This window comes from Alligator mississippiensis, chromosome 2, assembly GCF_030867095.1.
Source record: "Alligator mississippiensis isolate rAllMis1 chromosome 2, rAllMis1, whole genome shotgun sequence".
Taxonomy (NCBI): Eukaryota; Metazoa; Chordata; order Crocodylia; family Alligatoridae; genus Alligator; species Alligator mississippiensis.
The window spans coordinates 129772592-129799066 of record NC_081825.1 but is presented as its reverse complement, the minus strand read 5'-3'; the positions used below and the strand labels follow the sequence as shown (position 1 = coordinate 129799066).

General features: G+C 41.1%; 1 protein-coding gene across 8 annotated transcripts in view; it reads left to right on the top strand.

Annotated features, from left to right (window-relative positions):
• The window catches only part of SGMS2 (sphingomyelin synthase 2), a 75224-nt gene that overhangs the window by 27959 nt on the left and 20790 nt on the right, over positions 1-26475 (top strand). For 7 of the 8 annotated variants that reach the window (XM_059722132.1, XM_059722130.1, XM_059722133.1 and 4 more), the window contains one exon: positions 1067-1159. The gene's annotated coding sequence lies outside the window, so the exon portion shown is untranslated. Of the gene's footprint in view, positions 1-1066; positions 1160-8994; positions 9113-26475 lie in introns of all 8 variants that reach the window. The other variant, XM_059722134.1, reaches the window with a different exon arrangement.

Sequence of the window (26475 nt, the reverse complement as noted above, 5' to 3'; positions counted from 1 at the left end):
GCGGCACCCCCACCATAGCGCCTGCCCGCAGGCACGCAGCTTGAGTGGCCCTGAGGGGCACTGCAGCCATGGAGCCCCTGGGTGCTTGTTTTCCCAGACTGCTGTCAGGCAGCCTGCAGAGCCGAGGAGCTTCATGGAGCCTGGTGCTTTGCTCTGCGGCTGTACGGGGTTTTAGTTTGCTGCGGCCCAAGTCATTTAAGGCGCATTACGCCACCAAATTTCGTAGAGTGGCTGGAATTAATGCACAATAGGCTGCCAAGGTGTACAAACACCGACACTATTAAAGCGGTGCAAAAGCGTTTAGCCCACTTTAAAGTGTCGTGCACACACACCCCTCACTTTGTCTACACATGGCCCTAGTTTCTAACAGCCGGTTCCTTAAAAGAATAATTTTACTCCATCCTGCCCCCAAGCAAAATGTTACTGTAAATTCATGCTTAATTTTTGGCATCTTGGAGTGGAGCTTGAGATGGGAAAATTGCTAACATACTATTTAATCACAGTTTGATACCATGGAAAAGCTGTATAGCTGCTATTAGGTTTTTAATTCTGTAGTGCTAAAAACAAGGATAATAAATAGTCCCACTAAGTGTTAAAGATACTTTATGGGTCATGTATGTTCACTAATATGAGAATATTGCTGTGGAAGTTTTACTAAGTTCAGATCTCCTTGTTTTTCAGAATGTTTACATTAACCACCAACCAGACTGTGTTAATACTCTTCTTGGTTACAGTTATTCTGCTTATCAGAAAGAAGGGTGAATTAAGGCTTTTTCTTTACTGTACACATGCATAAAATGTTATGGTAGCATGCCTCTGTGTCAGTACCAAACTGTAGTGTACAGAAAAATAAAAATGAACTGTGGCAGGCTGCGGTTCAGGATCACATTACATGAAAAAAAAAAATTCAACAATTGACTTTAGTATTAGAACTTTTATTAAATAAAATTATTCAAAATGCACACACCAGTGACAACTAATATTGGTATCCTGCCCCATAGCTTCTCTTATAAAACTATAGAGCATTTTTAAGGTGCCTAACTAGTCTCATTTTCTTTTCTTACAGGCTCTACAGGAAACAATCTGCTGCCAAACTTCAGTATATCATTTCAGAAAGAGCCAGGTTGAATTGCTTCTCTCCGTGTCTGTTTCTGTACAGGTAAAGTTAAAGTTTGATATAAAAATTATGGGGAAGCTCCCACAAACTGACATTATGAAAGCAGTCTTTCTTGTTTACCATTTAAGCTGTGGGAAGTCTCTTAACACACAAAATTAGGGATTTGGTTTCAAATTGTAGCTTTTTTTTTTAATTGCCCGTTTGTGCTTTTGAGCTACAAAAATAGTAATTCTGCTGTAACAGATTAGTTGATGATCTATCTGTGAAATTCCTTATTTTGAGGGTTTCTGACATTCAACACTTCTAATTGTGGCTGAAAATTGTCATCTCTGGTTCATTTGTATCAATTAATTTGTTATTTAACAGTTTTTATTAAAAACATTTTCTTGCTAATATTGTGCCGTAATAGACCCTACTACAGCTATTGCAACGTCCACAGACTGAGGGAGTTGTATGTCTAAATCTGTATGATGGTAGTTTAAGACATTTTAATATCAAGAAATGAAGCCAAAAGTTTGTGTAGTAATATGCTGTTAAGCTAATAGCTCTGATTATTCATACTGTAATGTTGTTTCCAGCAGAATACTTTTAGGTTCCATATTGAGAATGTGGGTGATGAATAATTAATCGTACAATGACTCTGTGTGAAAGGACTTTCAGTGTCAAAAGTGGATGGGATTTTGTACTATGCAAAGATTTATTTTGGGCACCTTCTCTTAAATTTCTTATTTATTTATTTATTAGTCTCTATTAATTTAGTGTCTATTTTTTTTTTTTTAAAGAAATACTACAAAAACAAAGTGACAGTGTTCATAGATGTGGTGTAGAGATGGAGCCCTTTAAAAAAGGCAGGGTGTGGTTAGGCATATCAGATGCTGCCAACAGTGCTGGAACCTGAAGAATATTTTGGCTTCTGGCGCAATGAAATCTGTAACTCTAAGCTTCTCTGTTCTTGGAGTCTTTATAGTCTGTGTCAGATGTAACCACCATGAACTGGGCTGATTCAACTGATGGAATTTGTGCTTCTCAGCTTATCTGTATCTTCTTTACTGTCACTTCCTATTTGGAATTATCAGCTTTTTGCCTCCTGCCACAACTTATGGTTATGTGCTTAACCACTGTGAGCAGATTTGACCTCCATGTACTTAGTCCCCTTCTTTCCTTCACCCACCCTGTTTCTGGTATTCCTTCTGTCCACTTAGTCCTCAGTCCTTCAGTGTGGGCACGTTGTGCAGTGTATCCTAACTTTTGTCAACTTGTCTTCAATTGAAACAACCCTTCCTAGGCTTCTCGCACTTTAATTTTGGCTCCTGTAACAGAGCTTCGAACCCTTGATTACCTCAGCATCTTTATATCTGTGCTGGAGATCTTGTTGACTTGTGGCTGACCAGGTCTTCATTCTGTCCATCAAGGTGGGATGAATTATAAATTCCTACATCTTAACTTTTTAAAATCAGGTTCTATTACTTTGAGCAGCTTTGATAGTAGAAATTACAGAGGCGGCTCTATCATAAGCAACCACAAATCGGAAGTATTTTGGATTCCCTCGCTCTTTTTAAGCCTCTTTTTCTGTGACCTCCTTCATAGTGAGACCTTTTTCCCTTGGTGGCTATGCTGTGGTCTACTGATGTTCACTTTAGGCCTAGGCTGCTCAACAGTGCATTACCAGTGTTCAAAAGTGACATGAAGAACATTACAATCTTGTGCACATGTCACCGAACCATCAGTAAATTGTATATTCTGAGGCTGTTCCCTTGAATATTTTCATTTGCCACATCCACAGCAACCCCAGATAGGAATAGATTGGAATGTAGGCCAACACGTATTGCAGATTCTGTATTCTAGTCCAGCTTACTTTTACCTGTGGAACACACATTGTTGCACATCATTCTGATGCATCTTTTAGCACTAGCCCTCTAAGACAGTTGTGTACCTTTTCCAGGTCTACAAAGGCTGTACCAAACCTGCAGGTCAACCACTTTGCCTTGGGCCCTTTCCTCTGTGTTAAGGGTTGGAGAGGGGAGTGGAATCTCCATCTTATAGTAGCCTTTCAAATGTTAGGCTTTCTGCTGTACCATGTATACCTTGTTTCTTCAACCTTTTGCCATGTGGATTGCATTCCAGCCCTTTTATTATTTATTACTGGCCTCAGGATCTTTTCCCATTTCTCTATATCCCTCTTAAAGTGTGATGCCCGCATTTCGGATGTTAACAATTGTGTTAAAACTGAGGCAGTATGAGAAGACCGCTAACTTAAAATCAAAGTACTGCCATATGCATAAAACAACTGAAAACCGGGGGTGTTTTTCCTCTCAACACCTTCAGGCATAGCTTGAAAACATGTTCGTTTAATAATCGTACTCACTACTTATAACAATTGCAGGTGAAAAACCTTGACTCTTTCTTTCATTTGATGATGTTCTTGAGTAGAACAAGTTATGACTGTGACATAATGTGTTTATATTGAATCCATAATCACAAAGCATGACTGAAACTTCTTCACTATGTACATAATGTTAGATTTTTAAGCTAAACTCTCCTATGGAAAAGGAACAGTAAGACTTGAACCACATCAGCTTCGAGGTGGCCTGATACCAGAGGTCATGGACCAATATTTGTAGCACTACAAATAGAACCCCAAGGAGAATAAGAACACAAGAGGCCCTGAATAAATTGGGAGGAGACTGCCAGGAGCATGAATGGAGCATGCCATGGTCAGTACAAAATCCTAATGTAAAATCATCAAAGGATTTGTAACAGTAACTCTCTCAAGCACTTTGTGAATAAAGGAAACTTAGAAATAGGTTGGCTCTTAATAGAAAGGTATACGTAAGTGGCAAATATTTGCTTCCATTATATTCCCCAGTTTTCAAATAAATGATGGACAGCTGCAGTAACAGTTCTGGTGGTGTCACAAGTACTCCAGCTTTGCTTCCGTGGTTATTAGGTTCTTATCAAAAGATTCTGAAACAGTCTGTGCTGTCTTTACTCCTCATTGAGGTATATAGGAAGTGATTTGATTACACTGCTATCTTGAACTGCTAAAAAAGCTGCAGCTTCTGTACTCAAAAGCTTTAAAGCATTGTTTTGAAAACTATGTGGAGTGGACGTGTGTTGGTAACACTTCAGAGAGGGCAAGTGTTAGGGGAAATAAATATATAGTAGGGAATTTCTGCAATGGTACTAAGTTGTACTTTGCCTTTTTATAAAAATTCTTGATTTTTAGTACCATTTTAGCAGGGAGTTCCTGAGTTTTACAGTCCCCTCTTCCTTGACTGAAACACAAAGACCCCCAGGCTGTGCTGTAATGCCATAACATCTTCAGCTCATAGAGTGGTGATACATCATTGTGAGGATGCATGACCTCCAATGAACCACTTTGGGCTACCTGTTTGATGTATCTGCAAGTGATTGGATCTGGCACAATTGGTATGTTCCTTTGACTCCCCGAACTTATTCAGATTGACCAGATTCAGAGTTTTTATTTAGAAAAAATTAAATTTACAGTCCTCAAAGCACCAAAAGAAACTTTATGGAAACCTTCCACATATCAACATAATGTAACCAAAGTAACTTACTGTGCCCAAGTCTGCAAACAAACAGCCTAAAACAGAGCTGTGAGCTCTGCTCTCTCCCCTCTGCTTGTGATGTAGAAGAGCATGTACACAGGCAGTTATTTCAAAGCAGCTCATGTGTAGTAAGTCCTACCTTTTTCTTTGTAACCCTTGGTAAATTGTTTTGTGGTTATTCTCCAAAGCCTAGATCTTCATTACAATTTCTGTTTGGGCTATGGGTGTGGAAGGGTCAGGCTTGCTAGCTGATATGGCTTTGTCAGCAAAAAATTTTGATTTGGGTGCAGCTGTGGTGGGAGCGGATGTTAAGAGGAGCTGGTATAGCTCTGGCAGAGCTGTGTAGGTATTTGGGGGCCTGGCTGCCTTCATAGTTCTGTTATTGGGGGCAACAGCAGCTCCCATAGTAAAGTAGCCTAAATTACATTCAGCCCTCTCTGAATTTGACACCTCTTTATTGTAGGTGCTGCTGGAAATGGTGTTAATGGTTCAGCAAATGGAAGTGGGACACTAAGGACAGTTAATCTGAATTAACTAAAGATGAGAATTCAAAGAGCATTAGTTAAAGCCCAGAAAAACCTGGGAACTGACATTTATTCAGCAATAAAATAACTTTAGATTGGTTTAGCTTAATTCAGTGAATTAATAAGTAAATGTCACGATACTGCTTAAAGAGACCATCCAGACCAAGGTTTCACATGCTTTAATGATGTCTGAAGTGATAAAATGTTCAGGCTCTCTAGTGTTCGATCCAGCTCTGCAGAGTTTTTCAAGTGCCAGAATTAAATCACCTGCCCCAGACAAGAGAAGTGCTGCTAACAGAATTGACCCTCTGTTGGCAGAATTTGTTCATGCTGGGGATTTTACGCTTGGGCTACATCGTTGAATAGGGTGTGATTATTGACTTTACTGGCAGAATTGTAGTGTAGTCAAGAAGTGAATATCCCAGATGGCAAAGTCCTGAGAAGTGATGTCAGAGGTCTGGATTAATTCAGTGGCATATCTTGCAAAATTGAGAGCATGAGTCCTGTTGAGGATGGACACCATTATGGGTATGATTGCATTTGTCCTACCTTAGGCTCTTTATGTAAAACTGTGGTGAACTTAAAGATCCACTGTTCAGCCTCAGAGGTCAGGGCTCTTAAGTGGTAGGCAGAATGATTGCATCAGTGGCATAGGCGATCCATGAAGTTGCTTTCTATATCTGTTAAAGTTGTAAAGCACTTTGGACTCCTTGAGAACAGAGAGGCTAGGCGGTTGCTTCCTCCTCTCCTCCCCGCTGCTTTTGACCTTCACTCTCTTTAAGTTGAGGCAGGCCTTTCTTGTACTGCTTTTACTGTGACCTTGGTGTCTTGTTGAATGCTTCATGAATATTTTTATTCCTGTTGTAAATGCAGTGACAGCTGCATAATACCTTTTTCTGGAACAGCGTAAAGAGTAACTTCCCAATTGCTAACTCATTTGGCATTGTGTCCCATGGCAGTAGAGGTTACTTTATGACACATCCTGAAAGTATTTGCATAAACCTGTATCAGGGTGATGTGAAACATATGACTGCCTATTTTTAACTGCTCGTCAACACACAACCTAAGCAGAGACACTTTGAAGCACAGATTATTCAGTGTTGTGTCACCCCTTTAAAAGTGGTGACTAAGTTCTTACTCTTTCTTTGTTTTGAGACTGTTTAGTGTCTTTACCCTTTGTATTTTATTTGGATGCAAGATTCTGGACTGGAAGAAAGAGCTACGACACTTTGTATATCACTTTTTTATGCTCAGCCTCTCAACATCTTAATTTTTTCTTGTTGTCTTGATTACTACCGTTCTAGTGTTTGTGTTTGTTATTTTTATGAAAAAGGGTTAGCGTGTGTCTGTGCTTGGGACTGGCAGCAAGGTTAATGTTTATATGACTCAACATAGTACTGTCTGATAGAAGAAGACCTCTTGATCCTGACCATGTCACAGCAAAGGATTTGTACGTTGATCAAGCAAGAGGCTGTAAAGTAGGGCTCAAGGGATTGGTCATTGCTAGAGGCTTTTCCTTTTGGAGGGGCCACACCGTGAGCACTTCTGTTATGGTCTCAAACTTGTAATTTCTAGGCTGACAACCGTGCACCTTAAGCACCCATACTGCCCCAGCCCATAGTCAATCTGGTATTCTATGTATAGGAGACAAGACTTCAGAGAAAGGGTGGACACTAACTTATACATGGACAAAAGTTTCAGGGGATCTAGATAGCTACCTGGCTGCCTGAGATGAGCTCATATCAGCTAGAATAAGAAAAGCAAAATTACTATTTAAAGAAAAACTACATGTCAGATTCCAATGAATCTGTGAATTCTGCTAAATACATTTCCACAAAGACACAAAAAAGGAAAGGAAAGTTTGAATATGTACACTTTCTATAGGAACTCGAAACATGAGCCGTTTAAAATCTATTGCTTTCAGCTTTTTGAAGCATTTTTTTAATGTGCAGATTGACTTTGAGCTACAGTAAATTACTGTGTCACTCCAGATTTTGAGGCATGGGAATATTAGTTCTGAATGAGACCTGATGTGCATTTAATGAATGAGAAGATAAAGATGTGGCTATAACATTGTTAAAAAGACACTGAAATAAGCAGTAGAGCATTTTTCCTACTTTTGCCTTCGAAAGTTGACTGGATTAAGAGGTTAATTGAGTGTGTATGAGTCACAACTTTCTCTTTGCAGAGTTTAAATTTAAACTTGGTACATTTTTTTTTCCTGTTGGATCTAACATTGAAATCCATTTGAGTCTGGAAAGGATAGATTCTTAAGGAAGTGGGAGTAATAAGTGCTCTTGCAAGCATTTTTAATGATCCAGGTGTCGTGGAAACACACACAGAGTACTTTTGGGTCAGGTCAGCAGAAGCTTTTATTTAAAAGAAACTACAGCTGTAGGGGGAGTTCCAAAGTGACATGGATTTCCCAAGCACTTGGAAGGGGGTCCCCCCCCCCCCGAGCAAAATCAGGAGGCTTATATATTTTTTAAGTCACTTATAACTCACGTGATCATATAGTGAAATTAGCATGAAAAGCGGCTATAATATTACTTTATTATTTCTTTGCTGTAATCAGGATGGGAATTATGGGGGAGGTAGGGTTAGTTCACAAACCTCCTTCTTGCATCTGGAAATCTACTTTGTACATACTTTTTTTTTTCTACCTTCAAGGCCGCGGTGAGCGAAGCAGTTGCAGAAGAGTTACAAAGAACAAACACTTGCCCTTATCTGTTCTACTGTACAGAGCCAGCAATTCTACACAAAGCGGTTATGTCATCTTATAACTAAAATAATCAAAGTTTAAGGCATATATTTTTTCTGATTCCACACAGGGAAGGGGTAGCATGGAGGATGTAGCCAGCTAAGAAAATGTTTGCCCTTTTGTTAATCGCTGTTTTTTCAAGTCATGTTTGTTCTCTTTAAAATTCCTGGAACAAATTTAAGAAGATGCTGCAAGCTGTCAGACAGCTCTGAACATGCTAGGATATATCAAATAAGGCTGAAATTGACCTTTCCTTTGCTAGGGGAGAAAGTATTTAATGTTATTAACCCTTTTCCTTTTTTACAGTGTTGTAGAAAATGTTAGTTAAACTTCACAAAACCTTAGAGGGTAAGGAGAGCTGAATGCCAATCCCTACTTTATAGACATAAGTGCAGGCAGAGCCTGAAAGGTCACAGAGGGCGTTGGCAGATGTTTTCATTGTGGAATTTTGTTGTGGAACAGAAACATTGCATACTGTGCTATGCTAGATGTGTAGGAGTTGCTTCCCTTGATGGAAAAAGTGGTGTAGAAGCTTGCACAGCTGGTGCTCACCAGCTGAAGGAGCTGGAGAACTAAGATCTATGGCTAAGTACAGTAGCCAAAAAAGCCTGGAGCTGAATCAGTTCAATCTTTGCAGGTTAGTCTAAGCTGCCTAGATCAGCGTTTCTCAACTCATGGGTCACGACCCAAAAGCGGATTGCAAAAATATACCGGTGTCGTGAACAGACTTTAAAAATAGATTCTCCTTTAAGGGAAAAAATTCAGGAAACCGTGGCTTTTCCCTTGCAAGCTGGCAGAGTCCAGCCTGTGAGGGGCTGCTTAGGGCCTCCCCATACACTGCCCCCCACCCAGTGCCCCACACATGAGGGATCTGGGGCCTAGGGGTGGGGGCAGCGGGTCAGGAATGAGGGGTACTGGGTTAGTACTGGCCACTTATGTTTACAAATGGGTCCTGGTACAAAAAAAACACTGGTGTAGATTAAACCAATAAGCAAGTGAAGAGACATTCATTTTTGATTCCAGGAATGCAGCCACATGCTGTCAGTAGCCCAGGCCAGAAGCTGGGGAGTGCTAAATCATGCCTTCCTGCTCAGCTGGAGCAAACGGCTTGGGCCAAGGCTAGCCTGCCCACCCTGCGAAGGTGAGAAGGGGGTTTGCGGGAGAGGTGCAAAGCATCCTGGGATGCTGGGGGACTGAGTTAACTTGAATCTGCAGGGGATCGGGGACAAGTTCGATAAACTGATTTTAATCTAAGTCAGTTACTAATACTATATCCATCCAGGTTTATATAATACTATATATAAACGGTATCCATCCAGGTTTACCTTAAATTGGTTTTGGCCATTTTGAAAGTGGTTTATGCACACTGAACTTCTATTGTGTAACAGATTTGAACCATTTTCCAATCACTTATACCAGCATGATAAATTTCTTAAGTGTCTGACATGTTAAAATGTTTTGCATGCGACTCCCATATAACTTGTAATAAATGTAACATGTGCCAGGGTCCAGAGGGAATAACTATCTGAGTCTTCTCTCTGTCCATGAGTAAAACATGTGGGCCCATCCTGCCCTGTGCCACCTTTTTGGGCCCCTTGTCTGACAGTGGTGATCCACTTAGTGCAGGGGTGGGCAAAACGTGGCCGGGGAGCCAGATGCGGCCCACCAGACCATTCTATCTGGCCCACGGGGCCTCTAAAAAATTTAGAAAATTAATATTAATCTGCCCTGGACTGCCTGTCATGTGGCCCTTGATGGCTTGCCAAAACTAAGTAAGCGGCCCTCTGCCCAAAATAATTGCCTGCCCCTGACTTAGTGGTATCTGTTTATGGCTTTCTTAACCTTTAAATGAGGTTGCTTGTCCTCAGAACTGGAGAGAAATGGAGTTGACAGCCCAAAATTGTCCTCTGAAGTCTAAAACTCCACTGTAGTTGAAGTTGACGTAAATGTTGGTATCTTTAATTTCAGCTTTGACCATGAAGTGCACCTTCCTTACAATGATCTTGCTATACTGGAGTCATAAATGGTAGATCAATATACTCTACCCTCCTCTTTAAAGTATTAAGAAACAAACACTTCTCCTTCAGGCTGTATGAATAACTATTTTGCATAAGCAGTTTATAAATGTACCTGATTGTCACCTGCATTTGGTTTGAATTAGGTTTGCCAGTGTCATATGTTTTGCACTGCATGCTAGACAATCATTAAATGTCCTTAAAAATTAAATACACATGAGGATGAAGCAACAGCACTACATTTTTTTTTTTTTCTTTTGAAGCGATTCTGTAAAAAGGTGGGGGGAAAGAAAGAAGTGAGGAAAGAAATGGAAACATAGCCCTCTTAGTATGTGATATTCATTCACCCATTTTTAGTACCCAGAATCATCTCAGAGAAGAGCTTCAGAGGGCAGCTACTAGAATGGTTGGTATGTGCTAAGCGTTTAGGTCTTCATCTCTTTTGGATGGTTGCTCTGGATGTGGTGGGCATAGGTAGTAAAAAGATTTCAGGGATCAGGAGCAATATGAGACTTATAATTTATCTTTCCTGTATTTTCTTTCATGTATAGAGACCTAGGAAATAGAGGTGATAGTTAGATAGTTCTCTCTCAGGCATATTCTTCCAGTAAAATATCATCCAAAAAAATCTGAAAAAAATATTTGCTGTTTGTGTGCAGTATTGTAAAGGGCAGCTGTATCTGGAAGAATTTCAGTGTGGATGCTACCAGGTTAGAGGTTGCCCAGATTTTATATATTAAAGCATAATACCCAAAGCTATTAAACCAGGGTATTTTACCAAAGTCCTTCAAATATAAGATGTCCTTGAATTTAAGACTCTCCCAACTTTTCTGAAATTTTTAATTAAAAAAATCAACTAAAGATGCATTTATAAGGATGCAGCCTGTTACGGTGCAGCCTATACGGTGCATATAGGAGACTTTTTTGTTTGTTTGATCTGTTGTGACTCTAAACGTGGCCTGTATTTTAGATTTTTTTTTTTTTTTCCCCTGAAGTGTCATTTGAAGAACATAGCATTATGTAACAAGTCTAATGGACACACAAAATACAGATTGGAGTTTATAGTTGTCATCAAGTGCAGGGCAAACATGAAGTAATTTCCATTAATGGGTAATTTGAGTTTCTGGAATTCTGGTAACCAGAGGTAGTTCTAAAATGTGTTTTGGCAAGACAGGACTGTGTTCTTAATGTCACCAAATGGGATTGAGTCAGTTAAATTCTAGGGGGGAAATAGCCAATTTTGGGTCCTATATTACAGCACTATTGAAGTCCTTCTTGCAATGAGTGATGTATTTGGTAGCTGTATTGGTCTGAGACAAAAAGAAATGCAAAACTCTGAAACTCTTGGTTCGGAGATGATATCTTTTATTAGACCAACGAAGAAATTGCAAAATAAAATCCTTTCTTTGCAAGCTGTCAGGCACACGTCCCCTTCTTCAGGCTGAGGGGAAAGTAAATATGGTAAAAGTCCCCATAGGTAGAAAATACACTTCATTTGCACAGAGGAAGCTGAAGGTGGATGGCTCTTCTTGGTCCATGAGAGTTCCTTTGTGTGAGTTGCTCTTTGATGTGCAGATAAAGCAGAATTTATTTCCTGCTGGTGTTAGATGGCAGAAAGGTATAGAAATCTTTCTTTGTTGTTTAGCAATGAAGTTTATAATTCCAAAATTAGTTAAAATTTGGCATGGAGTGCTGAAGTGTTCTAATTAGAATGCATCAGGCATAAAGACCCATAAAGACTAGGCAAGTAGGTAAAGTTATATAGGAAGACTTTGCCCTGGGGTGTTTAAACCAAAGTCTTGCTAAATTAATGCTAGTACTCAAACTACTGAACCATCCTGCCATTCCTTTGGAAGGTTAGTCCAGGCAGGGGTTTGGTCTGTGTTAATGATAGAGCATCCCAAGAATGCCTCCAGATTTGCAAGTAGACTGGAAAACCCAGAATAAATTTGTAGACTTTTATTATTTGATTGAAGGGACAGGTACGTAAGGTAAAGGAAAACATGCTTATTCTAGAATAAGCATTGTGGCTTCAAGCAAGTCTCAGAAAAAATAGCTGAAATGCCATAACTGTATCACTTTTATTAATTTTTCAGCTGGTGCTCTCACAGAGTGGGTTACTAAGCCTTTTAAGCAGTCATGTTTTCAACCTTGCTAACTGATCTGTCTGAGCATATTATTTCCCAGTGTTTAGAGAACTGTCTTTCTATACCTCTGCCTCATGAGCCAACCTCTGAAGGGCATATAAAAAGAAGAGTATTAACCTTTTGTAGTGTTAATATAGTGGTAGTAGAACTAGGATGCTAATACAAATGAACATGCATTTTTTTCAGTCTACATACACAGGTCCCAGTCTTACAAACACTTGCCCAGTGCTTAACTTTATGCATCTGATGAAGTCAATAGAACTAATTATTAATATGCATGGAATTGTTCCTATGCTCAGATGTTCATAAGAACAGGGCCCTACAGATTAAGGATGTCAAAATAAAACAAGATTCCATCAAAAATGGTGAAATCATGGGTAGTTTTACACTATATACTTAAACAGGATTTTGAAATAAATATTTCTGAAATAATATTCATTGTAATGAATGTAACAATCTGTAAACAAACATGCATGCAATTTCTTTTAACACAATCTGGCAGATTTTGAGAATGGCATGTATTGCTGGCTGCCTCTTTGGCTTGATTATTAAAATAAACAAAACTGACATAAAACAGTCTTATAATAGGTCTTGCCCATTCCCAAACAAAACAAACTTTTTTCTGTAATGCTAGACCTCCTACAAAAAATAGGTACTAGGAACATTCCAAAGAATAAGACTGAAAAAGTGAAAAGTATGCAAATAGGGTAATAATAGAGTTCATAGCTTTGTTAAAAATGTCTATATGAAATGGAAACCTCCAAACTGTCATTTCAGTGGACTGGAGGGAGAATACTCTTAAAGAAAGCAAATACTGAGTGTGCTTGAAATTTTTACAAGGTTATCATGCCTGAGGTGCTTCCACCTGCCCCACCCTCCCTTCAAGTGCAAGCTGGGCAGACCCCAGACCAGAGCTCCCTTCCCTGAAGACAGCATGGGGCGGGTAGAAGGGGAGGGGGTGCTGGGCTGATGCAGCCCAGCCCTGCTCACCTGCAGGGTCAAACAGAAGATAATGAAGGTGCTTCACTTCGGAGTGTCTTCATAACCCTAATTAAATTAAGTGCACAATTGGGCACTTCTAAAGCGCTCTGCAGCCGTGCACTTCTTTCTATCAGGGCATGGCTATAGAGTGCTTTCAGGGGGTTGATTGCATGACAAATATCACTTCTATCAGAGCCCCCTCCCTCCCCCCTTTTTTTTTTTTTTTAGAATTACACTTGTTTAATAATATGAAGGTTTTCCTCTTTACCATACTGACTTGAAACTAAATTATCAAATGCTTTATTTAAATATTTGGGGGGGGGGGGTAAAATTTCTGCTTCTAGAAGTTTGAGAGAACAGATTCCATTTATTTACCATTGCATCCTTTTTCTTTTTAAGTCTTTCCTTTTTTTTCCTAATACAGCAGGATCTCCATAAGTATGTTTCATGTGTTATGCTCACACATACTGGCTCATTCATGCTGTCACTATAACTAGGAAGGGAAGGGTGCTTTAGAAAAACTCATAATTTGTGCACTGTCATCATTAAAAAGGACAGAATGAACATCTACAGGCAAGGAATGTGCTTGTACTAGTTTTCTAGCCAACAAGGAGAACAAAAGATGATTGTCTCCAAGTCCCATAAGTTCTATTTTTGGTTGTTATCTGTAACAGAGTGGGAGATAATTGGTATGCAGTAGGGTGCTGTTGAGACAGAAAATGAGTTTGTGACCTGTCTCTGCCTTCACCTGCTGTCTCCTTGAGCCAGGCACTCACTTTTCTGGGTAGAATTGTCAGAAGTGCTCAGCTTTGGTCAGTGTGACTTAGGCTAGGTACAGACGTTCAAAAAGCCTGAGGCAGAATTGATTTAAGTTGCACAATTTTCAGTAAGCGGTGTAGTTTAGGTTAGTAGTGAACAGAACACACATTCACCTTTTGGTGAGGGGAACAAAAGTTAGACTGTGTTCCACCATATTTAAACCAGTCTGTGTGCCAAATTTCTGTACTGTTAAGGGTATAGATCAGTTTCGTGTGCCAAACTTCTATTTTGTTATGGGTATAGACAGGTTTCTGATCACTTATACTGGTAAAAGTGTAATGTCTGTGCCTCGCCTTAGTGGCAAGTGCACTGGCCTAAGCACAGTTGATTTTGATTCTGTTCTTTTACCTGCCGCTGATCTGCTTGGGAAATCTTGGGTGAATTGCTGCTTCTTTCTGTTCCAGTTTCTTGTCTGTAAAATGGGGGGGGAGGGCGGGGGTATTGATATTTACTTACTTGGTCAGGAGATCTAAAAGCACTTTACCCACCTTTTATATAGCACTTGGTATAAAAATGACTGATGGTCTAACTCTGTTCTACATAAATCTTTCAAAAGCTATCTGCCTCCATTTTCCTTTCTTTTGTACAGCACTTTTAAGAAATAAAAATGAACTCTTTGATAGTTTAGTGCATATGATGTATAGAGAAATGTTGGAAGTTAAGGGATTTTTGTCCATCGAACTACATAAACTATGGTGGGATAAGGTAAGATGAGAGTTTGCTGATGTACGTTCCGTGACTGTTGAGATTATGCAGCGTTCATAGCAAGAAAAATGTGGCTGTCTAGGTTCAATCAGTAACAGTATTTGACCCAAGATGGCACCTCTTTGTTTTCACTGCATTTTTCACAAGCTGTTTACCAAGAAAGAAAAAAATTGTAAGTAGGGTTAAATATTTTAAATGGCCCCATGGGCTAGTTGTAATACATTTTAACAATGCTGTTCTTTTGTTGCATCTGCTGCTGTTTCTGCTGTGGAAATCATTTATTTCTGTTCAAAATATTTGCTTTCAACAGTAAAGAAGAAACATTGTGACTTTTTTTTAAAGGGAAGGGGACTTTTTATATAGTTAGGAATCCAGCAGGGTAGGTTGTTTTAACCAGTGTGTTTTATAGTTATCCATAAATTAAAAGAAGAGTATGAAAAAGGATAGTACACATAAATTAGGGTATTATTTGAAGAAAAAGAGTGTCATTTTCCTCAAAAGTTCCTTAGATCTAATGTGTTCTTTTTATTCAAAGTTACAACTCATTCTAACTTCATGAAGCAGTCCTTGCTGGGGGCATCTACAAGTGCACTTTCCTGCTTAGTGTATTGGCTCCACAGTAAAGCGTCGCCATTTACCTATGCGCTGGTATTGGGGCACAGTAAATTTAATTCGCTCCACCATAAGGCAGTACAGGCCGGGAGCATACTGTCTTCCGGTGGAGTCATTGTTCTGCAAACAGGACTGGAACAGAAGCATTTTGAGTTGAGGCAAAACAACCCCAGGCTGGCAGCAAGTTTTGGTGATCAGCAGTTCTGCAGTTTCAGCACTCATGCCCCAGCCAGTCCCTCTGCTGCCTGACACTGCCACCTGGAGCCCTGGGCTGAACCCCCCCCCCCCCCCCCCCCGAGCTTGCTTCCAGCCTTGGGCTGCTCTGCTCTGGCTCAAAGTGCTGCTAACCCAGGTGCATGTGTAGACACTGTGCCTGGGAGCAATATACTCCAGCATAAACTCCTCTGAGGTTTATCACGTCACATTAATTGCGTGTGTAGATGCACCCACTGTGTCTATATAAGCTGTAAAAGCAATAAGCTGTAAAGCATGTTTAAAACCCAGTTCTTTTATTTTGTAACTTTTTTATATTCAGTAAACATGATCAGTAAACATAGAAATAAAGGTCTAGCACAGGAGGAAGTGATACTCCCACTGTACTCTGCACTGGTGAGACCGCAGTTGGAGTTTACTGCATCCAGTTTTGGCCGCCGAACTTTAAGAAGGACCTGGGAAAAGTTGAGAGGGTCCAGAAAAGAGCCACCTGTATGATCAGGGACTAGCAAGGCAAGCCATATGAGGAAAGGCTGAGGGACTTGGGCCTCTTTAGCCTAAAGAAGAGAAGGTGAAAAGGGGACTGAATAGCAGCTTACCGCTATATCAGAGGAATGCATCAGGACCTTGGTGAACAACTGTTCACTAGGGCACCCCCAGGGAAGACCATGACCAATGGATACAAACTCCTGGAAGGCCACTTCAGACTTAATACCAGGAAAAACTCCTTCACAGTCAGGGTGTCCAGACTGTGGGATAAACTCCCTCCAGAGGTGGTGCAGTCACCTACCCTGGAGGCTTTTAAGAGGAGACTGGACAGTCACCTTGCTGGGGTCACTTAACCCCGGTTGTCTTCCTGCCTAGAGCAGGGGGGCTGGACCCAATGATCTGCAAATTCCCTTCCAGCCCCTAATAGTCTATGAATCTATGAATGTACAAGAATTGCATGACACTGAAGTTATTACCAGTTCTCACAGATACTGTAGAGCAGGAGTGTTTATAAAAATCTGATCTGTGGGCCATATTCAGCCTTGACATTTGTGGATGCTTTCCTTCTTTCCAGGTTTAACATGTGTTGATGTACAGCGAAGGGGAGATACCTCCTTAGATTTTCACTTCTGCATTTGTTTGTTTGTTTGTTTGTTTTTTAAATCTATTTAACAAACCCAGAAGGTAGCTAGAATACTGTAACAAAACCACCCATTTTCAGGTAGCAAAGGGAAATGCTCCTGCGGAGCAGCCCAGTATGTGTGTACAGCTTGCCAAAATCTTGCAAGCTTGGCCTGAATTTCAAACTGATGTGACCTAGAACCTGTTGCTCCCTGCCTTGTATTTATTGTAGTATTAAATGTTTCACACAGTACAGAAAATAGAAATTACCCATGCTGAGCACAAAAAAGAGACAGGAGCAAATTGTTCAGAAGTCTGTGGTTGCCATGTTCCCAAATTTGGGCGTAATCCATGCATGGATGCTAGACAGCTTGGGGAAAAGTGGCACAAAATAAGTGGTAGAACAAATGGTTTTCAACCCAGGCCAACAGAATTGGCTGCTTTAGCACTCCTGAAGTTTAGAGTAGGTTCCAGTTCACAAGATGACAATACATTTCTGAAGGAAAACAGTCTGACTTCTTTTGGTTTTGCTTCCATGTCTGCTAAAACTTTTCTCTACATCATTGCCCTGTCTCCTGTGTAGTATATATATATACCTCAAAGTATATACTATAAGGCTTAGTTTCAAATGCCTTTAATCTCTACTAAAAAAAAAATAAAGTGAACGAGGTGAAACACCTCCATGTAATACTTCTATTGACCCATTGATTGTATGACAAAGATGCATCTCTCCATACTGACAGATGAAAAATATACCCGGCGCATAAATGAAACACAACAAAACTTAAATGCTTATTGGAAAAATGTAGCTTAAATGCAAATTTGTAAAATTGGGGGCTGCTCTTGCAGACACTCGTTACAAGGCCTAGAGTCTGCTGAGAAGTGAATGTGAATGGAAGTCCTTGTAATGGCCTGGAATAGATGTAAGTAAGCTTTGGATCAGACTTGGTGCTTATGGGTTCAATTAGTTGCATTCATTTGAAATGTAATACTTGCAGTAGTAAGTGCTGGTAGTAGTTGTTTATAGGACTAGATCCTTAAAGGACAGGGTGTTTAAATGTCTATGAGGAATACATTTTCTCTTAAACAGTATTCATTCAATTTACCAATATAAATTTATAGAGAAAAAAAAATGGCAAAATGTTCATTTATAAAATATTTTTAGTTAAGACTTCTAGTTTTTAAATGAAGTGGTGGAAAAGAATATTTTTCATTTTAAAGGGAATGCCATGGCATGTTATAGTTGAACTCCTAATTTCATAGGAAACACTTACGAGGGATAGGTTTTCTTATCTGTGCATCATCACTATTTATGTAAAGTATCATACACAAACAGAGAGAACATCATAAAGTATCTGGCTATAACACAATGCAATTTTCCGTAGTTTCGACCACCGAAGGTATTTTATAACAGATAAGGTTGTGGGGGGAGTTAGGTTTTTTCTCCTTTTTAAGAAATTCGACTACACAAATCATTCAGTTTGTACGTGTGCAAGAAGGCACTGTTACATAGATCAGATTACCATGTAGGAATGCATTTTTAAATGAGACTGAACCTTCTGTAGAGATGGGTCGCCCTTTTGAAAGTTCTGTCACATTTTTTCCAAATCTGTTGAGTTCATAAGGGGTACATACTTTTATCTCTAGTGATCAGAGAGAGTGTGAATCCTTCTGCTAAATAGGTTACTTGAAGAAAGTGATCTCTGAAATGTGTATAGAACATAAGGCTTGAATACTAGGAAACAGGAAAATGAGCGGTTCCATTTATGAAAGTTGCATTAGTGTAATGTTCCATTAACATAATCTGGTTTTACATTTTAAATTATAGTGGGAGAAACTGGAGCCAGACAATTGTGGAGAAGATATTTTTAATGTTTATGTATTTTATGTTTAATGTAATGTATTTTATTTTGGGAGATTAAAATAGCTTTGTATATATTGTTAGAAATATCAAATATAAGTCTAGGCTATTTTCTTGATGTATTATATAGGTGGTCCTCCTTCCCTGCCCCCGCAGTGAACAATATCATACATACCCCCCAAAAGAAATGGGGGGGAAAAAAAGTCCGGATATGAATTGTGGACTTTTAAACTTAGGTTAATGGTGGTGGTAAGGGCAGGGGTCCTTAATCTTTGTGCTTGAAATGGGCTTAATTGGTTGCTGACATAAAATGGGCATGGTACCATTAACTTTTATTTGATTACAAAGAAAACTAAATTTTGCTTATAATAGGTGTGTCTACACAAGACACTTTATTGTGACGTAGTGTAGTTTACTGGGCAGTAAGCATGTGTATCTACACGTGCATGTAGATTCATAGATTGTTAGGGGCTGGAAGGGACCTTGTAGATCACTGGGTCCAGTCCCTCTGCACTAGGCAGGAAAAGATAACTGGGGACAAGTGACCCCAGCAAGGTGACTGTCCAGTCTCCTTTTGAAGATTTCCAGGGTAGGTGACTGCACCATCACTGGAGGGAGTTTATTCCACAGTCTGGACACCCTGACTGTGAAGGAGTTTTTCCTGGAATTGAGCCTGAAATGGCCTTCCAGGAGCTTGTATCCATTGCTCCTCGTCTTTCCCAAGGATGCTCTAGTGAACAGCTGTTCACCGAGTTCTTGATGTACTCTCCTGATGTAGTGGTAAGCCACTACCAAGTCCCCTCTCAGCCTTCTCTTCTCTTCTGTAGGCTGAAGAGGCCCAAGTCCCTCAGCCTCTCCTCGTATGGCTTATCTTGCAAGTCCCTGATCATACGGGTGGCTCTTCTCTGGACCCTTTCAAGTTTTTTTTCCACATCCTTGATGAAGTGCGGTGCCCAGAACTGGACACAGTACTCCAACTGTGGTCTCACCAGTGTGGAGTACAGTGGGAGTATCACTTCCTTAGTTTTGCATGAGAAGCAACGGTTAATGCATGCCAGCGTGTTGTTTGCCCTGCTGGCCACAGCATCGCGCTGCCGGCTCATGTTCATGCAATGGTCGATCACTACCCCTAGGTCCCTTTTGGCCATGGTGCAAGTCAAATGGTCGCCACCAAGCCTGTAGGTATGTTGGGGATTGTTTGCTCCCAGATGGAGCACCTTACACTTCTGAGTGTTGAAGTTCACCTGGTTTCGGTCCGACCAACTCTCCAGCCTGTCCAGGTCCGCCTGTATCTGCAACCTATCTTCTGCATGGCCACGCTTCCCCATAAGTTGGTGTCGTGTGCAAACTTGGCCAGTGAGCTTTTTACCCCCACATCCAAATTTGTGCTGACTATGTAGTAAACCTTGCTAACTGTGAGTAAATTTGCTACCTGCAATGCAAGTAGCAAATGTTACTTGCAATTACTAACTGCACAGTAGCGCTCACGTAGACATCTGACCGGGAGGAATCTCCACCCAGCCAGGTGGATTGGGGCAGGGAGTGGGCCCTTTCCAAGTCCCCTGCCCAAATCAGTGAGCCGGGGCTGGGAGCTCCATGCTGCCGGGGCAGGGGGACATTGCTCCCTGCCTCTTGGGGTCTGCCTGCTCCCAGAGTAGTGACAATGTCCCAGCCACAGTCAGGGAGCCTAGAGCTCCCCCTGGTGGCAGCAGGGGCCCATTGCAGGCCCCCAGGAAGTGAGCATTAGCAGCAAATCTTTTCCCTCTTCCCTACATGTGTAGATGCCTGCCTGGGAGCATTTACTCGCGAGTAGTTTACTCACAAGTGAACTGCCCCTGAATTCTGAATTTAATGTTCTGAATTAGATACACCCAATGTCATTTCTAGGGTAAAATTTAAGTATACAAGAGATGCAGATCCTAGTCTATACCCCACCATTCAAAAGGGCAATGGATCTTCCTTCAATTGACCACGTACTGACCACAGTAAGGTTAGAGGTCTTTGTAAAGTAATTGTTCAGTACAATGAAGGTGGATGTTAGAATTTATTTATGTAGAATTATGGCAAGTGCATTTATAACCTAAGGTGCAGTATTAGCTAGGCTTCCGTTTTGTATTTTGACAACAGTTGTTTTAGTTTTGAAAAGGGAATAAACTGTTATTTTAGTTGCATCAGTTTTAAGATGAAAGGGTGGTATCTATTTCTGTTGCTGTGTTTGCAGTTCTATTAGGAGATATGAAAACAAAGGAAACGAAGAGGAAGTGTTTTCAGTGATTTAGAGCATTATGTGACTCTACAGTACTTTCTCACAGATTATTCAAAGGGGAAACCAGCAACTGATCCTGACATGGCCTCTTTGAACTATAATTAGGGTTTTTTTCCAGGTCTCTCAAATTCTTGTTTTGTAACCAGACATCTAAAACAAATAATCTGAAAGTAGGCACCAGATGGTTTGGAAGAGGTAGTGAGCTGGAATGCCTATTAACAGCACCTAACCTAGACTCCTGGTGAACTTTTAGTATCGGGCCCCTCTTTGCCAGATATAATGATGATAAAAAATTACAAGTTTCGGGCCCTCTCTCTGTGTCCAGGCCCCGGCAGCCGCCTGGTTCTCCCATGCCTGTGTCTGGCCCTGCCTGTCAAGAAGATAAGAACTTCAATTTCCTAGTCAGATCATAAGTTTGTCTTTTCCAGTATCTTGTCTTGCAGTAACAGACTGTGGATGCTGAGGGACAGGGTGGACAGGGCGTGTCCAAAATCCTTTCACTCCTTGCTCCCCTCTAACTACAACTTCCAGCATTCAAAGGTTAAGTAAATTCTGATTCAGAGGCTGCATCCCTGTCTACCATGTTCAGAACCTACTGATAGACTCCCCTCCATTAATTTGTCCAGTCTCTTTTGAACTGGGTTAATCTACCAGCCTCCACATCTTAATGGCAGTGAGTTGCAAAAGTTAATTACAAGCTTTGTGAAAAAGAACGTCCTTTTATTAGTTTTAAACCTGCTACCTAATAGTTTTGTGTTGCGTGGCCTAGTTATACTCTTCTGAGACTGTTTACTGTCTCTGCATCATTTACTATTTTGTAAGTCTCTAATGTCCATTCTCACGGATCTCTCTTTTAAACTGGAAAGTCCTAGCCTGTTGTCACTTATTAGTTAATTGCCACCAGATGAGGAGGAGTTGGCTTCTATATAGTGAGCCTGTCAGTTGAGTTGACTTTGGATAGATGTCTGTATCACTGTGGTAACTGGTGTATGGTGTTTTTAAGGAGCCTAATTGTCCAGTGTTTAGGATGTTGGTCTGGGTTTCTGGAAATTGCAGACCTTTTGTGTAACTTCGAGCAAATGACCTCTTTCTGTATACAGTTCTGTGCTTCAGTTCCCTAGCTGCAGAACTAACAGTGTTGAACTTTCCTACCTCATGGACCTGTTGTGAAGATAAATGCATTGAATGAGGGCCATATAAAATAGTTTAAATCAGTTTGTATCCCAGACATAAAAGAAGTATGTTAGTGAGGGAACATAGCATTGCTGCTGTGTTCATTAACTGTTCTGTACATAAATGTGTGTTAATGTTATAGTAACTCTCCCAATATTGTATTCATGTCTTAAAGCAAAAAGGTTCTGCTTTGAAGAGTTGGAGTGTAGGGAAATACCTTCTCCCTCCTCCCCCCACAACATGTCAGGATCACATTGTTTCCTAAGTCTGGTTAAGTCATACCATTTTGAGTTTAGACCGTATTAAGGGGCAGTGTGAAGTACAATCACATTAGGGATGTTCTCCCTCAGCCTATGAAACACTGGGTCTTATGCCACATTTCTCACCATGCACTGAAGAGCTGAGGCAGAAACTTGAGGGAAGGAGTAGGATTGTAGCCCTGCCTTTTCTGGGACACTGAAAAATTGTAGTCCCATTGCTTTCAGAATTGCCTGACTCTTTTATTGAGCAGGAGTAGAGCGTTATGTGTATTCATTGAAAATGTGTATATTTCTGTAAATGATGTAAATTGATGAAAGAAACAGATGAAATACCGTATCTGTGAAGCTTGGAACTATCCTGAAGAAATCAAAGGGAATATATCTGAGGATGATTGCAGTTGGTTGGTCCAAGAAGATTTTCCAGCAGTGAATCTTGTACAGCTGTTGAATTCCAGCAACAGGCTTATTATTTTTAATGGACAGATCTAGGAGAGCAAGACTTGCCTGCTTCCTTTCCTCCCTCCCATGTTGACTGTACAAGATGAGAGGATGTACAATCCTGTTGTAGATGAATCCAGAAACAGTTAATAGCAAGCATCTAGTTTGTCATGTATTTGTTTTCTTTTCTTTTCTTTTTTTTAAATAGAACCTGGTTCTGCCATAGATTCATTCTTGCAGAAGCAGAGTTTATATAAGCTTGTTAAACAGAATTTGTTTTCCATTGTTGGTCTATAGATACTTGCCACAGGAAATTTAACAATGTTATTTCTAAACCACTGCTAAAAAGGTATCAGAGAAATAGTAGGGCTGGAAGGGACCTCAGGAGGTCATCTAGTCCAGGCCCCTGCCCAAGGTGGAATTGTTCCTGATTAAGCCATCCCAGCCAAGTTCCTGTCTAAACAGCTTTTTAAAATGTCCAAGGATGGAGCTTCCAAAACCTCTCTGGTTAGCCTGTTCCAGTGATCAACCACCCTCAAAGTAAGAACGTTTTCTACTATGCTTCTCTGATTCAGTTGGTCTATAAGGTTCATCTGTCCCCTGCATTCCGCTTACTATCCAACTTAAATTTCCTTTTCCGCCATATAAGATCTTTCCTCCTTGTCCTGTCCCCCACACTTACAGAGAATAGTCTGTTCCCATCCTACATATAACCACACTTCAGGTATTTGAAATCTGCTATCAAATCCTCCCTCAGTCTTCTCTTCCCCAGACTAAATAATGTTAATTCTTTCATCCTATCCTCATAAATTACATTTCCCAAGACTCTAATAACTTTTGTTGTTCTCTGCTGGATGTTTTCTAAGTTGTCCACATTTTTCTTGAAATGAAGTGCCAAAAATTATTCCACATAGGGCCTCACCAGTGTCAAATAAAGCAAGAGTCTCACTTCCCTTTATTTGCAAGTGATGTGCCTGTTCTTACATTCAGTTGGCTATTGGCCTTTATGCAACAAGAGCACGCTCTTGGCTCATTCAGTTTATGGTCTACTGCAAGCCCCACCCCCAAAACCCTGACCAGGCTACCTGTCCTGCCAGCTTGTACCTGGCTGCCTGTACACCATCTTCTTGTAAGCAGCAAATGCATGCACAGAGCAATCCCAGTTCAGGTTTAGGCAGCTTACATCAAGCCATCTAAATGTGAGGCAGGTCCAGTGAACACTTGTTCACACCCTAAGTGTGCACTATACTTAATTATATATTCTAGATTGTTAATGAAAATATTAAACAATACTGGGTATATTTACATGCTCTCTTTTAAGCAGCTCCTCCAGTTTGCTTTTCTCGTTATTCAGTGTGTGGTCCTATGTATTTACTGTGTCTTACTCAAATCCTACTCTCCAAGATCAAATTATTAAACTTCTCTTGGGTTAATGTCTTGACACACTTTATTTTCACAAATAAAGGAGAGAGAGAAATACTAGTAGAGGTAGTACCATTTTACAGATGGCCAAATGAAGGACAGAAATATTAGTGTCAGGAGTCCACTAACTTTGGGTTCTCAATTTGCAAGACCTAGGTTTTAGTTTTTCAAGGTTCAGAGTATTCCAATATCAGTTTATATATTCAAGGCATGATTCATATTTAGTTCTTTGCAGCTTGTTCAGTGCTCAGCACTTAGCAAATTGGATGCTAGGTGTTAAATCACATACCCCAAAATTAGGAACTCAATTAGCTATCACCCTTAAAGTTTGCTTTAACATGCCCAGCATCACAAAGCAAGTCTGGCAGAGGCAGAGATAAAATCCAGTTTTCCATAGAAGCATTCAACTGCCTTAACTAAATACCATGCTTTCTTTTCCCACAATCTTTTGCCTTAAGAAATGAGGCAGGAGACCTACAAGCAAGTCTCCTTTATGCATACTTGATTCATCCCCTGAGTAGGTCCATCCAATGCACAGAAGGAGATGGGGGGGGCACATGTGATCATGTTACTACTGTATCCTAATATACTAGCACAAGGGGGCCAAATTAAAGTTGCAGACTTAACCTTAATTCTGCCATTTCCTTGCTGATTGCTTGTTTTTCAAGCCTTAATGTTCTTTTAATACAGTTTTGTAAGCAATTTTTTAGGTTCCAAAAATGATTTAAAAACCATTCCATCTTGTGATATTTATATTGAAACTTATGTGGTTCATTAGTTCCATAGACCTGTCACTTGAGTCAATGGAGCGACTAACAGCAGTAGTAAGTTCTCATCCTCTCTGAGAACCAGCACTGGACGGGGATAAGATTTGTACTGCCAATGGATTTCATGGATATTTGCTAACAATAGACACACTTGAGGATTTTAGGTTCCTTTCCTAGCTTCAGTGGGCATGTCCTTTTGCCTGTTCCCCCCAGCTGAAGCTCCTTTGCCCTGTTCTAGCCTTGTCTCTTGCCACGCCAGCTATTTTTCCAGTAGCAATGACTAGGGGTCTACTCAAGCAGAGGCAGCTGCCAGCCAGTTTCACAGGCATAGAAACCATTTTCATGAGCAGAGCACAGCGGGCCCTTCCCTATGCCTCTGACTGGCTCAGGGGCCCCAGTGGCAGTGAAGATGAAGATTTCTGCTTACTGTCAGAGGTCACAAGCTTCCATCTTCCACCTTCCTGGCAATCCACGTCCTCTTCCTTCTCTAGCAGTTCCTCTGACAGTCCTTCCTCCACAGTCCTAGAGGTCTCCTCCAGCATCGAATCAATGCAGTCCTCATGGCAGAGGATGTTTTGGAGCCTTGTCACCTCCTCCTGTATCTTTCTTGTCTGCTTCCCAAGGGACACCACCAACAGGCACCACTCGCATCACAGGCACTCCCCCACCTGGCTGCTGCAGTCCCCACCACACCAAACCAGGACCTGGGTGGAAGCCTCAATGGTGAACAGCCCTGCCTGGACACACACCTCACAGGCACAAGCAGAGGATGAACTGGCAGTGGTGGTGCCTCTGGCATTGCAGCATTCTCCAGCCGTTTCTCTGGATCTCTGAAATCAGCTGCCTCTGTTTTCTTGCCCCTCTTTCAAGCATACCTTCCCTAGCAAACTCCCCAGTAAGCTAGCTTGTTTACTGCTCCTTGGTCCTGAAACAGTCCCTTTCCCTAGTTAGCCTGCTTCCTCTCACCAAACTTACTGTAAAGGAAAGTGAGAGAGAGTTTCTGGGCAAACTCCCCCTTGCTCTGGGCTCTAGTTAAACAAGGGGCTTAAAGTATTGGTCTAACTGCCAGGTTTTAGCTGCTTACACTAAATATATCATAGTACTTAGGGTCAGAAGGGACCTAAACAGATCATCAGGTCTGACCCCCTGCCCCGGGCAGGAGCGGGTGCCGGGGTCATATCACCCCAGCCAAATATCTGTCCAGCCCCAAGGTAGGAAAGAGTACCACCTCAGTTGGGAGCCTATTCCAGAGCCTGGCAGCCCTAACTATAAAGTAATGTCTCCTGCTGTCCAGCCTGAACCTTCTCTTGAACAATTTGTGGTCATTATTCCTAGTAACCCCAGGTGGTGCCCGGGGCAACAGAGCCTCCCCTAATTCCTGCTGGTTCCCCCCTGGGCAGAGTGATGCCGGCTAGTTAAAGAAGGAAACTTATCTTAAAGGCTCTGTTTCAAAGAGCGGGGGGAAGCAAACTGACTTGCCAACTGCTTGCAAACTGCCCTGTTTGCTGCCTCTGGTCCCTCAGGAGTCTCCTTTTTTATAGTTTCCTGGGCCTGGACTGGATCCATCTCCTTGTTAGGGTTTTCATCCAACAGAAGCTAGCGGCACTCCCAGCTGCTCAGGGCACGAAACCAAAAACAGCCCATCGAACAAACACTCTGCAAGCCATGGCTCACTTACCTGCCCAGAGCAGGATCTGGTGCCAGGCTCCTCTTCC